At 42.6% G+C, this 14,885-nt stretch overlaps 1 long non-coding RNA gene across 1 annotated transcript in view; it reads right to left on the bottom strand.

The window, feature by feature from the left end:
• LOC126927829 (uncharacterized) overlaps positions 1–1,717 on the bottom strand; it is a 170,822-nt gene extending 169,105 nt beyond the window's left edge. The window contains exon 1 of the long non-coding RNA XR_007715942.1: positions 1,603–1,717. This is a non-coding gene — a long non-coding RNA (uncharacterized LOC126927829). The remainder of the gene's footprint in view (positions 1–1,602) is intronic.
• Between the last annotated feature and the right edge of the window lie 13,168 nt (positions 1,718–14,885).

Below are 14,885 nucleotides of genomic sequence, written 5' to 3' on the forward strand. Positions count from 1 at the left end.
GTTATTCGATAAGGAGGCGACTTATTTCAAATTTGCTAACGTGTCGGATCGGTTGTGAGATTGGACTAGATTTTTACGAGCGAGCGGAGCGAGCGAGCAACGATTACAATTTCCACTCTATACATATCCCTTATACTGCCTTGCATGCATTTCCTGTTATTGCCTAATTTTGTCAGCGATTTCGGACCTCACGTTGCACTGTACTATGTGGAAATATTACTATTTATGTAAAACTATTGATAAACTGTAAACTTTTGTCAGTACGCAATTCGATAAAGATTTTCGGCTCCTCGGGCTGGTGCGAATATTTCAATATCCCTATGTGCCAAACCGTTGCTTTGTGACACACCTTTACGCGTCCCTCGCTCGCTGCGCTCGCTAGAAAACTATAGCCTAACCTAAAACCAAGCCCTCTTGCGTTCGTTATTCGATAAGGAGGCGACTTATTCCCAATTTGCGAACGTGTCGGATCGGTTATGAGGTTGGACTAGATTTTTACGAGCGAGCGGAGCGAGCGAGCAACGATTACAATTTCCAAACTATACATTTGCGATATATTACCTTGCATATATTTCCTGTTATTACCTAATATTGTCTGCGAATTCGGACCTCACGTTGCACTGTACTATGTGGAAATATTACTATTTCTGTAAAACTATTGATAAACTGTAAATTTATGTCAGTACGCAGTTCGATAAATACTTGCGGCTCCTCGGGATGGTGCGAATATTTCAAGGTCCCTATGTGCCGAACCGTTGGTGTGTGACACACCTTTACGCGTCCCTCGCTCGCTGCGCTCGCTCGAAAACTATAGCTTAAACTACAACCAATCCCTCTTGCGTTCGTTATTCGATAAGGAGGCGACTTATTTCAAATTTGCAATCGTGTCGGATCGGATGTGAGGTAGGACTAGATTTTCACGAGCGAGCGGAGCGAGCGAGCAATGATTACAATTTCCACGCTATACATATACCTTATACTGCCTTGCATGTATTTCCTGTTATTGCCTAATTTCGTGAGCGATTTCGGACCTTACGTTGCACTGTACTATGTGGAAATATTACTATTTATGTAAAACTATTGATAAACTGTAAACTTTTGTCAGTACGCAATTCGATAAATACTTGCGGCTCCTCGGGACGGTGCGAATATTTCAAGGTCCCTATGTGCCAAACCGTTGGTTTGTGACACACCTTTACGCGTCCCTCGCTCGCTGCGCTCGCTCGAAAACTATAGCCTAACCTAAAACCAATCCCTCTTGCGTTCGTTATTCGATAAGGAGGCGACTTATTTCAAATTTGCGATCGTGTCGGATCGGATGTGAGGTAGGACTAGATTTTTACGAGCGAGCAACGATTACAATTTCCACTCTATACATATACCTTATACTGCCTTGCATGCATTTCCTGTTATTGCCTAATTCTGTCAGCGATTTCGGACCTCACGTTGCACTGTACTATGTGGAAATATTACTATTTATGTAAAACTATTGATAAACTGTAAACTTTTGTCAGTACGAAATTCGATAAAGACTTCCGGCTCCTCGGGCTGGTGCGAATATTTCAATGTCCCTATGTGCCAAACCGTTGGTTTGTGACACACCTTTACGCGTCCCTCGCTCGCTGCGCTCGCTCGAAAACTATAGCCTAACCTAAAACCAATCCCTCTTGCGTTCGTTATTCGATAAGGAGGCGACTTATTTCAATTTTGCGATCGTGTCGGATCGGATGTGAGGTAGGACTAGATTTTTACGAGCGAGCGGAGCGAGCGAGCAACGATTACAATTTCCACGCTATACATATGCCTAATATTGCGTTGCATATATTTCCAGTATTTACCTAATTTTGTCTGCGGATTCGGACATCACGTTGCACTGTACTATGTGGAAATATTACTATTTATGTAAAACTATTGATAAACTGTAAACTTTTGTCTGTGCGCAATTCGATAAATACTTGCGGCTCCTCGGGATGGTGCAAATATTTCAAGGTACCTATGTGCCAAACCGTTGGTTCGTGACACACCTTTACGCGTCCCTCGCTCGCTGCGCTCGCTCGAAAACTATAGCCTAACCTAAAACCAATCCCTCTTGCGTACGTTATTCGATAAGGAGGCGACTTATTTCGAATTTGGTCACGTGTCGGTTCGGTTGTGAGGTTGGACTAGATTTTTACGAGCGAGCGGTACGAGCGAGCAACGATTACAATTTCCAAACTATACATTTGCGATATATTACCTTGCATATATTTCCTGTTATTACCTAATTTGAAATGCGATTTTGGACCTCACGTTGCACTGTACTATGTGGAAATATTACTATTTATGTAAAACTATTGATAAACTGTAAACTTTTGTCAGTACGAAATTCGATAAAGACTTCCGGCTCCACGGGCTGGTGCGAATATTTCAATGTCCCTATGTGCCAAACCGTTGGTTCGTGACACACCTTTACGCGTCACTCGCTCGCTGCGCTCGCTCGAAAACTATAGCCTAACCTAAAACCAATCCCTCTTGCGTTCGTTATTCGATAAGGAGGCGACTTATTTCAATTTTGCGATCGTGTCGGATCGGATGTGAGGTAGGACTAGATTTTTACGAGCGAGCGGAGCGAGCGAGCAACGATTACAATTTCCACGCTATACATATGCCTAATATTGCGTTGCATATATTTCCAGTATTTACCTAATTTTGTCTGCGAATTCGGACATCACGTTGCACTGTACTATGTGGAAATATTACTATTTATGTAAAACTATTGATAAACTGTAAACTTTTGTCAGTGCGCAATTCGATAAATACTTGCGGCTCCTCGGGATGGTGCGAATATTTCAAGGTACCTATGTGCCAAACCGTTGGTTTGTGACACACCTTTACGCGTCCCTCGCTCGCTGCGCTCGCTCGAAAACTATAGCCTAACCTAAAACCAATCCCTCTTGCGTTCGTTATTCGATAAGGAGGCGACTTATTTCGAATTTGGTCACGTGTCGGTTCGGTTCTGAGGTTGGACTAGATTTTTACGAGCGAGCGGTACGAGCGAGCAACGATTACAATTTCCACTCTATACATATACCTTATATTGCCTTGCATGTATTTTCTGTTATTACCTAATTTTGTCTGCGAATTCGGACATCACGTTGCACTGTACTATGTGGAAATATTACTATTTATGTAAAACTATTGATAAACTGTAAACTTTTGTCAGTACGCAGTTCGATAAAGATTTTCGGCTCCTCGGGCTGGTGCGAATATTTCCATATCCCTATGTGCCAAACCGTTGCTTTGTGACACACCTTAACGCGTCCCTCGCTCGCTGCGCTCGCTAGAAAACTATAGCCTAACCTAAAACCAAGCCCTCTTGCGTTCGTTATTCGATAAGGAGGCGACTTATTTCCAATTTGCGAACGTGTCGGATCGGTTGTGAGGTTGGACTAGATTTTTACGAACGAGCGGAGCGAGCGAGCAACGATTACAATTTCCAAACTATACATTTGCGATATATTACCTTGCATATATTTCCTGTTATTACCTAATTTGAAATGCGATTTTGGACCTCACGTTGCACTGTACTATGTGGAAATATTACTATTTATGTAAAACTATTGATAAACTGTAAACTTTTGTCAGTACGAAATTCGATAAAGACTTCCGGCTCCACGGGCTGGTGCGAATATTTCAATGTCCCTATGTGCCAAACCGTTGGTTCGTGACACACCTTTACGCGTCCCTCGCTCGCTGCGCTCGCTCGAAAAATATAGCCTAACCTAAAATCAAGCCCTCTTGCGTTCGTTATTAGATAAGGAGGCGACTTATTTCAAATTTGCTAACGTGTCGGATCGGTTGTGAGGTTGGACTAGATTTTTACGAGCGAGCGGAGCGAGCGAGCACGATTACAATTTCCACTCTATACATATACCTTATATTGCCTTGCATATATTTCCAGTTATTACCTAATATTGTCTGCGAATTCGGACAGCAGGTTGCACTGTACTATGTGGAAATATTACTATTTATGTAAAACTATTGATAAACTGTAAACTTTTGTCAGTACGCAGGTCGATAAAGATTTTCGGCTCCTCGGGCTGGTGCGAATATTTCAATGTCCCTATGTGCCAAACGGTTGCTTTGTGACACACCTTTACGCGTCCCTCGCTCGCTGCGCTCGCTCGAAAACTATAGCCTAACGTAAAACCAATCCCTCTTGCGTTCGTTATTCGATAAGGAGGCGACTTATTTCAAATTTGCGATCGTGTCGGATCGGATGTGAGGTAGGACTAGATTTTCACGAGCGAGCGGAGCGAGCGAGCAACGATTACAATTTCCACGCTATACATATACCTTATACTGCCTTGCATGTATTTCCTGTTATTGCCTAATTTCGGACCTCACGTTGCACTGTACTATGTGGAAATATTACTATTTATGTAAAACTATTGATAAACTGTAAACTTTTGTCAGTACGCAATTCGATAAATACTTGCGGCTCCTCGGGACGGTGCGAATATTTCAAGGTCCCTATGTGCCAAACCGTTGGTTTGTGACACACCTTTACGCGTCCCTCGCTCGCTGCGCTCGCTCGAAAACTATAGCCTAACCTAAAACCAATCCCTCTTGCGTTCGTTATTCGATAAGGAGGCGACTTATTTCAAATTTGCGATCGTGTCGGATCGGATGTGAGGTAGGACTAGATTTTTACGAGCGAGCAACGATTACAATTTCCACTCTATACATATACCTTATACTGCCTTGCATGCATTTCCTGTTATTGCCTAATTTTGTCAGCGATTTCGGATCTCACGTTGCACTGTACTATGTGGAAATATTACTATTTATGTAAAACTATTGATAAACTGTAAACTTTTGTCAGTACGAAATTCGATAAAGACTTCCGGCTCCTCGGGCTGGCGCGAATATTTCAATGTCCCTATGTGCCAAACCGTTGGTGTGTGACACACCTTTACACGTCCCTCGCTCGCTGCGCTCGCTCGAAAACGATAGCCTAACCTAAAACCATCCCTCTTGCGTTCGTTATTCGATAAGGGGGCGACATATTTTGAATTTGGTCACGTGTCGGTTCGGTTGTGTGGTTGGACTAGATTTTTACGAGCGAGCGGTACGAGCGAGCAACGATTACAATTTCCACTCTATACATATACCTTATATTGCCGTCCATGTATTTCCTGTTATTACCTAATTTTGTCTGCGAATTCTGACATCACGTTGCACTGTACTATGTGGAAATATTACTATTTATGTAAAACTATTGATAAACTGTAAACTTTTGTCAGTACGCAATTCGATAAATACTTGCGGCTCCTCGGGACGGTGCGAATATTTCAAGGTATCTATGTGCCAAACCGTTGGTTTGTGACACACCTTTACGCGTCCCCCGCTCGCTGCGCTCGCTCGAAGACTATAGCCTAACGTAAAACCAATCCCTCTTGCGTTCGTTATTCGATAAGGAGGCGACTTATTTCAAATTTGCGATCGTGTCGGATCGGATGTGAGGTGGGACTAGATTTTCAGGAGCGAGCGGAGCGAGCGAGCAACGATTACAATTTCCACGCTATACATATACCTTATACTGCCTTGCATGCATTTCCTGTTATTGCCTAATTTTGTCAGCGATTTCGGACATCACGTTGCACTGTACTATGTGGAAATATTACTATTTATGTAAAACTATTGATAAACTGTAAACTTTTGTCAGTACGCAATTCGATAAAGATTTTCGGCTCCTCGGGCTGGTGCGAATATTTCAATATCCCTATGTGCCAAACCGTTGCTTTGTGACACACCTTTACGCGTCCCTCGCTCGCTGCGCTCGCTAGAAAACTATAGCCTAACCTAAAACCAAGCCCTCTTGCGTTCGTTATTCGATAAGGAGGCGACTTATTCCCAATTTGCGAATGTGTCGGATCGGTTATGAGGTTGGACTAGATTTTTACGAGCGAGCGGAGCGAGCGAGCAACGATTACAATTTCCAAACTATACATTTGCGATATATTACCTTGCATATATTTCCTGTTATTACCTAATTTAAAATGCGATTTTGGACCTCACGTTGCACTGTACTATGTGGAAATATTACTATTTATGTAAAAGTATTGATAAACTGTAAACTTTTGTCAGTACGAAATTCGATAAAGACTTCCGGCTCCTCGGGCTGGTGCGAATATTTCAATGTCCCTATGTGCCAAACCGTTGGTTTGTGACACACCTTTACGCGTCCCTCGCTCGCCGCGCTCGCTCGAAAAATATAGCCTAACCTAAAACCAAGCCCTCTTGCGTTCGTTATTCGATAAGGAGGCGACTTATTTCAAATTTGCTAACGTGTCGGATCGGTTGTGAGATTGGACTAGATTTTTACGAGCGAGCGGAGCGAGCGAGCAACGATTACAATTTCCACGCTATACATATACCTTATATTGCCTTGCATTTATTTCCAGTTATTACCTAATTTTGTCTGCGAATTCGGACATCACGTTGCACTGTACTATGTGGAAATATCACTATTTATGTAAAAGTATTGATAAAATGTAAACTTTTGTCAGTACGCAATTCGATAAATACTTGCGGCTCCCTGGGATGGTGCGAATATTTCAAGGTCCCTATGTGCCAAACCGTTGGTTTGTGACACACCTTTACGCGTCCCTCGCTCGCTGCGCTCGCTCGAAAACTATAGCCTAACCTAAAACCAATCCCTCTTGCGTTCGTTATTCGATAAGGAGGCGACTTATTTCAATTTTGCGATCGTGTCGGATCGGATGTGAGGTAGGACTAGATTTTTACGAGCGAGCGGAGCGAGCGAGCAACGATTACAATTTCCACGCTATACATATGCCTAATATTGCGTTGCATATATTTCCAGTATTTACCTAATTTTGTCTGCGAATTCGGACATCACGTTGCACTGTACTATGTGGAAATATTACTATTTATGTAAAACTATTGATAAACTGTAAACTTTTGTCAGTACGCAATTCGATAAATACTTGCGGCTCCTCGGGATGGTGCGAATATTTCAAGGTACCTATGTGCCAAACCGTTGGTTTGTGACACACCTTTACGCGTCCCTCGCTCGCTGCGCTCGCTCGAAAACTATAGCCTAACCTAAAACCAATCCCTCTTGCGTTCGTTATTCGATAAGGAGGCGTCTTATTTCGAATTTGGTCACGTGTCGGTTCGGTTGTGAGGTTGGACTAAATTTTTACGAGCGAGCGGTACGAGCGAGCAACGATTACAATTTCCACTCTATACATATACCTTATATTGCCTTGCATGTATTTTCTGTTATTACCTAATTTTGTCTGCGAATTCGGACATCACGTTGCACTGTACTATGTGGAAATATTACTATTTATGTAAAACTATTGATAAACTGTAAACTTTTGTCAGTACGCAATTCGATAAATACTTGCGGCTCCTCTGGCTGGTGCGAATATTTCAATATCCCTATGTGCCAAACCGTTGCTTTGTGACACACCTTTACGCGTCCCTCGCTCGCTGCGCTCGCTAGAAAACTATAGCCTAACCTACAACCAATCCCTCTTGCGTTCGTTATTCGATAAGGAGGCGACTTATTTCAAATTTGCAATCGTGTCGGATCGGATGTGAGGTAGGACTAGATTTTCACGAGCGAGCGGACAGAGCGAGCAACGATTACAATTTCCACGCTATACATATACCTTATACTGCCTTGCATGTATTTCCTGATATTGCCTAATTTCGTGAGCGATTTCGGACCTCACGTTGCACTGTACTATGTGGAAATATTACTATTTATGTAAAACTATTGATAAACTGTAAACTTTTGTCAGTACGCAATTCGATAAATACTTGCGGCTCCTCGGGACGGTGCGAATATTTCAAGGTCCCTATGTGCCAAACCGTTGGTTTGTGACACACCTTTACGCGTCCCTCGCTCGCTGCGCTCGCTCGAAAACGATAGCCTAACCTAGAACCATCCCTCTTGCGTTCGTTATTCGATAAGGAGTCGACTTATTTCGAATTTGGTCACGTGTCGGTTCGGTTGTGAGGTTGGACTAGATTTTTACGAGCGAGCGGTACGAGCGAGCAACGATTACAATTTCCACTCTATACATATACCTTATATTGCCTTGCATGTATTTCCTGTTATTACCTAATTTTGTCTGCGAATTCGGACATCACGTTGCACTGTACTATGTGGAAATATTACTATTTATGTAAAACTATTGATAAACAGTAAACTTTTGTCAGTACGTAGTTCGATAAAGATTTTCGGCTCCTCGGGATGGTGCGAATATTTCAATATCCCTATGTGCCAAACCGTTGCTTTGTGACACACCTTTACGCGTCCCTCGCTCGCTACGCTCGCTAGAAAACTATAGCCTTACCTAAAACCAAGCCCTCTTGAGTTCGTTATTCGATAAGGAGGCGACTTATTTCCAATTTGCGAACTTGTCGAATCGGTTGTGAGGTTGGACTAGATTTTTACGAGCGAGCGGAGCGAGCGAGCAACGATTACAATTTCCAAACTATACATTTGCGATATATTTCCTTGCATATATTTCCTGTTATTACCTAATATGAAATGCGATTTTGGACCTCACGTTGCACTGTAGTATGTGGAAATATCACTATTTATGTAAAACTATTGATAAACTGTAAACTTTTGTCAGTACGAAATTTGATAAAGACTTCCGGCTCCTCGGGCTGGTACGAATATTTCAATGTCCCTATGTGCCAAACGGTTGCTTTGTGACACACCTTTACGCGTCCCTCGCTCGCTGCGCTCGCTCGAAAACTATAGCCTAACCTAAAACCAAGCCCTCTTGCGTTCGTCATTCGATAAGGAGGCGACTTATTTCAAATTTGCGATCGTGTCGAATCGGATGTGAGGTAGGACTAGATTTTTACGAACGAGCGGAGCGAGCGAGCAACGATTACAATTTCCACTCTATACATATACCTTATACTGTCTTGCATGCATTTCCTGTTATTGCCTAATTTTGTCAGCGATTTCGGACCTCACGTTGCACTGTACTATGTGGAAATATTACTATTTATGTAAAACCATTGATAAACTGTAAACTTTTGTCAGTACGCAGTTCGATAAGGATTTTCGGCTCCTCGGGCTGGTGCGAATATTTCAATGTCCCTATGTGCCAAACGGTTGCTTTGTGACACACCTTTACGCGTCCCTCGCTCGCTGCGCTCGCTCGAAAACTATAGCCTAACCTAAAACCAAGCCCCCTTGCGTTCGTTATTCGATAAGGAGGCGACTTATTTCAAATTTGCTAACGTGTCGGATCGGTTGTGAGATTGGACTAGATTTTTACGAGCGAGCGGAGCGAGCGAGCAACGATTACAATTTCCACGCTATACATATACCTTATATTGCCTTGCATTTATTTCCAGTTATTACCTAATTTTGTCTGCGAATTCGGACATCACGTTGCACTGTACTATGTGGAAATATTACTATTTATGTAAAACTATTGATAAACTGTAAACGTTTGTCAGTACGCAGTTCGATAAAGATTTTCGGCTCCTCGGGCTGGTGCGAATATTTGAATATCCCTATGTGCCAAACCGTTGCTTTGTGACACACCTTTACGCGTCCCTCGCTCGCTGCGCTCGCTAGAAAACTATAGCCTAACCTAAAACCAAGCCCTCTTGCGTTCGTTATTCGATAAGGAGGCGACTTATTTCCAATTTGCGAACGTGTCGGATCGGTTGTGAGGTTGGACTAGATTTTTACGAACGAGCGGAGCGAGCGAGCAACGATTTCAATTTCCAAACTATACATTTGCGATATATTACCTTGCATATATTTCCTGTTATTACCTAATTTGAAATGCGATTTTGGACCTCACGTTGCACTGTACTATGTGGAAATATTACTATTTATGTAAAACTATTGATAAACTGTAAACTTTTGTCAGTACGAAATTCGATAAAGACTTCCGGCTCCACGGGCTGGTGCGAATATTTCAATGTCCCTATCTGCCAAACCGTTGGTTCGTGACACACCTTTACGCGTCCCTCGCTCGCTGCGCTCGCTCGAAAAATATAGCCTAACCTAAAATCAAGCCCTCTTGCGTTCGTTATTAGATAAGGAGGCGACTTATTTCAAATTTGCTAACGTGTCGGATCGGTTGTGAGGTTGGACTAGATTTTTACGAGCGAGCGGAGCGAGCGAGCACGATTACAATTTCCACTCTATACATATACCTTATATTGCCTTGCATATATTTCCAGTTATTACCTAATATTGTCTGCGAATTCGGACATCACATTGCACTGTACTATGTGGAAATATTACTATTTATGTAAAACTATTGATAAACTGTAAACTTTTGTCAGTACGCAATTCGATAAATACTTGCGGCTCCCTGGGATGGTGCGAATATTTCAAGGTCCCTATGTGCCAAACCGTTGGTTTGTGACACACCTTTACGCGTCCCTCGCTCGCTGCGCTCGCTCGAAAACTATAGCCTAACCTAAAACCAATCCCTCTTGCGTTCGTTATTCGATAAGGAGTCGACTTATTTCGAATTTGGTCACGTGTCGGTTCGGTTGTGAGGTTGGACTAGATTTTTACGAGCGAGCGGTACGAGCGAGCAACGATTACAATTTCCACTCTATACATATACCTTATATTGCCTTGCATGTATTTCCTGTTATTACCTAATTTTGTCTGCGAATTCGGACATCACGTTGCACTGTACTATGTGGAAATATTACTATTTATGTAAAACTATTGATAAACAGTAAACTTTTGTCAGTACGTAGTTCGATAAAGATTTTCGGCTCCTCGGGATGGTGCGAATATTTCAATATCCCTATGTGCCAAACCGTTGCTTTTTGACACACCTTTACGCGTCCCTCGCTCGCTACGCTCGCTAGAAAACTATAGCCTTACCTAAAACCAAGCCCTCTTGAGTTCGTTATTCGATAAGGAGGCGACTTATTTCCAATTTGCGAACTTGTCGAATCGGTTGTGAGGTTGGACTAGATTTTTACGAGCGAGCGGAGCGAGCGAGCAACGATTACAATTTCCAAACTATACATTTGCGATATATTTCCTTGCATATATTTCCTGTTATTACCTAATATGAAATGCGATTTTGGACCTCACGTTGCACTGTAGTATGTGGAAATATCACTATTTATGTAAAACTATTGATAAACTGTAAACTTTTGTCAGTACGAAATTTGATAAAGACTTCCGGCTCCTCGGGCTGGTACGAATATTTCAATGTCCCTATGTGCCAAACGGTTGCTTTGTGACACACCTTTACGCGTCCCTCGCTCGCTGCGCTCGCTCGAAAACTATAGCCTAACCTAAAACCAAGCCCTCTTGCGTTCGTCATTCGATAAGGAGGCGACTTATTTCAAATTTGCGATCGTGTCGAATCGGATGTGAGGTAGGACTAGATTTTTACGAACGAGCGGAGCGAGCGAGCAACGATTACAATTTCCACTCTATACATATACCTTATACTGTCTTGCATGCATTTCCTGTTATTGCCTAATTTTGTCAGCGATTTCGGACCTCACGTTGCACTGTACTATGTGGAAATATTACTATTTATGTAAAACCATTGATAAACTGTAAACTTTTGTCAGTACGAAATTCGATAAAGACTTCCGGCTCCTCGGGCTGGTGCGAATATTTCAATGTCCCTATGTGCCAAACGGTTGCTTTGTGACACACCTTTACGCGTCCCTCGCTCGCTGCGCTCGCTCGAAAACTATAGCCTAACATAAAACCAAGCCCCCTTGTGGTCGTTATTCGATAAGGAGGCGACTTATTTTAAATTTTCGAACGTGTCGGATCGGTTGTGAGGTTGGACTAGATTTTTGCGAGCGAGCGGAGCGAGCGAGCAACGATTACAATTTCCACCCTATACATATACCTTATACTGCCTTGCATGTATTTCCTGTTATTGCCTAATTGTGTCAGCGATTTCGGACCTCACGTTGCACTGTACTATGTGGAAATATTACTATTTATGTAAAACTATTGATAAACTGTAAACTTTTGTCAGTACGCAGTTCGATAAGGATTTTCGGCTCCTCGGGCTGGTGCGAATATTTCAATGTCCCTATGTGCCAAACGGTTGCTTTGTGACACACCTTTACGCGTCCCTCGCTCGCTGCGCTCGCTCGAAAACTATAGCCTAACCTAAAACCAAGCCCCCTTGCGTTCGTTATTCGATAAGGAGGCGACTTATTTCAAATTTGCTAACGTGTCGGATCGGTTGTGAGATTGGACTAGATTTTTACGAGCGAGCGGAGCGAGCGAGCAACGATTACAATTTCCACGCTATACATATACCTTATATTGCCTTGCATTTATTTCCAGTTATTACCTAATTTTGTCTGCGAATTCGGACATCACGTTGCACTGTACTATGTGGAAATATTACTATTTATGTAAAACTATTGATAAACTGTAAACGTTTGTCAGTACGCAGTTCGATAAAGATTTTCGGCTCCTCGGGCTGGTGCGAATATTTGAATATCCCTATGTGCCAAACCGTTGCTTTGTGACACACCTTTACGGGTCCCTCGCTCGCTGCGCTCGCTAGAAAACTATAGCCTAACCTAAACCAAGCCCTCTTGCGTTCGTTATTCGATAAGGAGGCGACTTATTTCCAATTTGCGAACGTGTCGGATCGGTTGTGAGGTTGGACTAGATTTTTACGAACGAGCGGAGCGAGCGAGCAACGATTTCAATTTCCAAACTATACATTTGCGATATATTACCTTGCATATATTTCCTGTTATTACCTAATTTGAAATGCGATTTTGGACCTCACGTTGCACTGTACTATGTGGAAATATTACTATTTATGTAAAACTATTGATAAACTGTAAACTTTTGTCAGTACGAAATTCGATAAAGACTTCCGGCTCCACGGGCTGGTGCGAATATTTCAATGTCCCTATCTGCCAAACCGTTGGTTCGTGACACACCTTTACGCGTCCCTCGCTCGCTGCGCTCGCTCGAAAAATATAGCCTAACCTAAAATCAAGCCCTCTTGCGTTCGTTATTAGATAAGGAGGCGACTTATTTCAAATTTGCTAACGTGTCGGATCGGTTGTGAGGTTGGACTAGATTTTTACGAGCGAGCGGAGCGAGCGAGCACGATTACAATTTCCACTCTATACATATACCTTATATTGCCTTGCATATGTTTCCAGTTATTACCTAATATTGTCTGCGAATTCGGACATCACATTGCACTGTACTATGTGGAAATATTACTATTTATGTAAAACTATTGATAAACTGTAAACTTTTGTCAGTACGCAATTCGATAAATACTTGCGGCTCCCTGGGATGGTGCGAATATTTCAAGGTCCCTATGTGCCAAACCGTTGGTTTGTGACACACCTTTACGCGTCCCTCGCTCGCTGCGCTCGCTCGAAAACTATAGCCTAACCTAAAACCAATCCCTCTTGCGTTCGTTATTCGATAAGGAGGCGACTTATTTCAATTTTGCGATCGTGTCGGATCGGATGTGAGGTAGGACTAGATTTTTACGATCGAGCGGAGCGAGCGAGCAACGATTACAATTTCCACGCTATACATATGCCTAATATTGCGTTGCATATATTTCCAGTATTTACCTAATTTTGTCTGCGAATTCGGACATCACGTTGCACTGTACTATGTGGAAATATTACTATTTATGTAAAACTATTGATAAACTGTAAACTTTTGTCAGTACGCAATTCGATAAATACTTGCGGCTCCTCGGGATGGTGCGAATATTTCAAGGTACCTATGTGCCAAACCGTTGGTTTGTGACACACCTTTACGCGTCCCTCGCTCGCTGCGCTCGCTCGAAAACTATAGCCTAACCTAAAACCAATCCCTCTTGCGTTCGTTATTCGATAAGGAGGCGACTTATTTCGAATTTGGTCACGTGTCGGTTCGGTTGTGAGGTTGGACTAGATTTTCACGAGCGAGCGGTACGAGCGAGCAGCGATTACAATTTCCACTCTATACATATACCTTATATTGCCTTGCATGTATTTTCTGTTATTACCTAATTTTGTCTGCGAATTCGGACATCACGTTGCACTGTACTATGTGGAAATATTACTATTTATGTAAAACTATTGATAAACTGTAAACTTTTGTCAGTACGCAGTTCGATAAAGATTTTCGGCTCCTCGGGCTGGTGCGAATATTTCAATATCCCTATGTGCCAAACCGTTGCTTTGTGACACACCTTTACGCGTCCCTCGCTCGCTGCGCTCGCTAGAAAACTATAGCCTAACCTAAAACCAATCCCTCTTGCGTTCGTTATTCGATAAGGAGGCGACTTATTTCAAATTTGCGATCGTGTCGGATCGGATGTGAGGTAGGACTAGATTTTTACGAGCGAGCAACGATTACAATTTCCACTCTATACATATACCTTATACTGCCTTGCATGCATTTCCTGTTATTGCCTAATTTTGTCAGCGATTTCGGACCTCACGTTGCACTGTACTATGTGGAAATATTACTATTTATGTAAAACTATTGATAAACTGTAAACTTTTGTCAGTACGCAATTCGATAAATACTTGCGGCTCCCTGGGATGGTGCGAATATTTCAAGGTCCCTATGTGCCAAACCGTTGGTTTGTGACACACCTTTACGCGTCCCTCGCTCGCTGCGCTCACTCGAAAACTATAGTCTAACCTAAAACCAAGCACTCTTGCGTTCGTTATTCGATAAGGTGGCGACTTATTTCAAATTTGCGATCGTGTCGGATCGGATGTGAGGTAGGACTAGATTTTCACGACCGAGCAGAGCGAGCAAGCAACGATTACAATTTCCACGCTATACATATACCTTATATTGCCTTGCAAATATTTCCAGTCATTACCTAATTTTT

The sequence above is a fragment of the Bombus affinis genome, unplaced genomic scaffold (assembly GCF_024516045.1).
Source record: "Bombus affinis isolate iyBomAffi1 unplaced genomic scaffold, iyBomAffi1.2 ctg00000252.1, whole genome shotgun sequence".
Lineage (NCBI taxonomy): Eukaryota > Metazoa > Arthropoda > Insecta > Hymenoptera > Apidae > Bombus > Bombus affinis.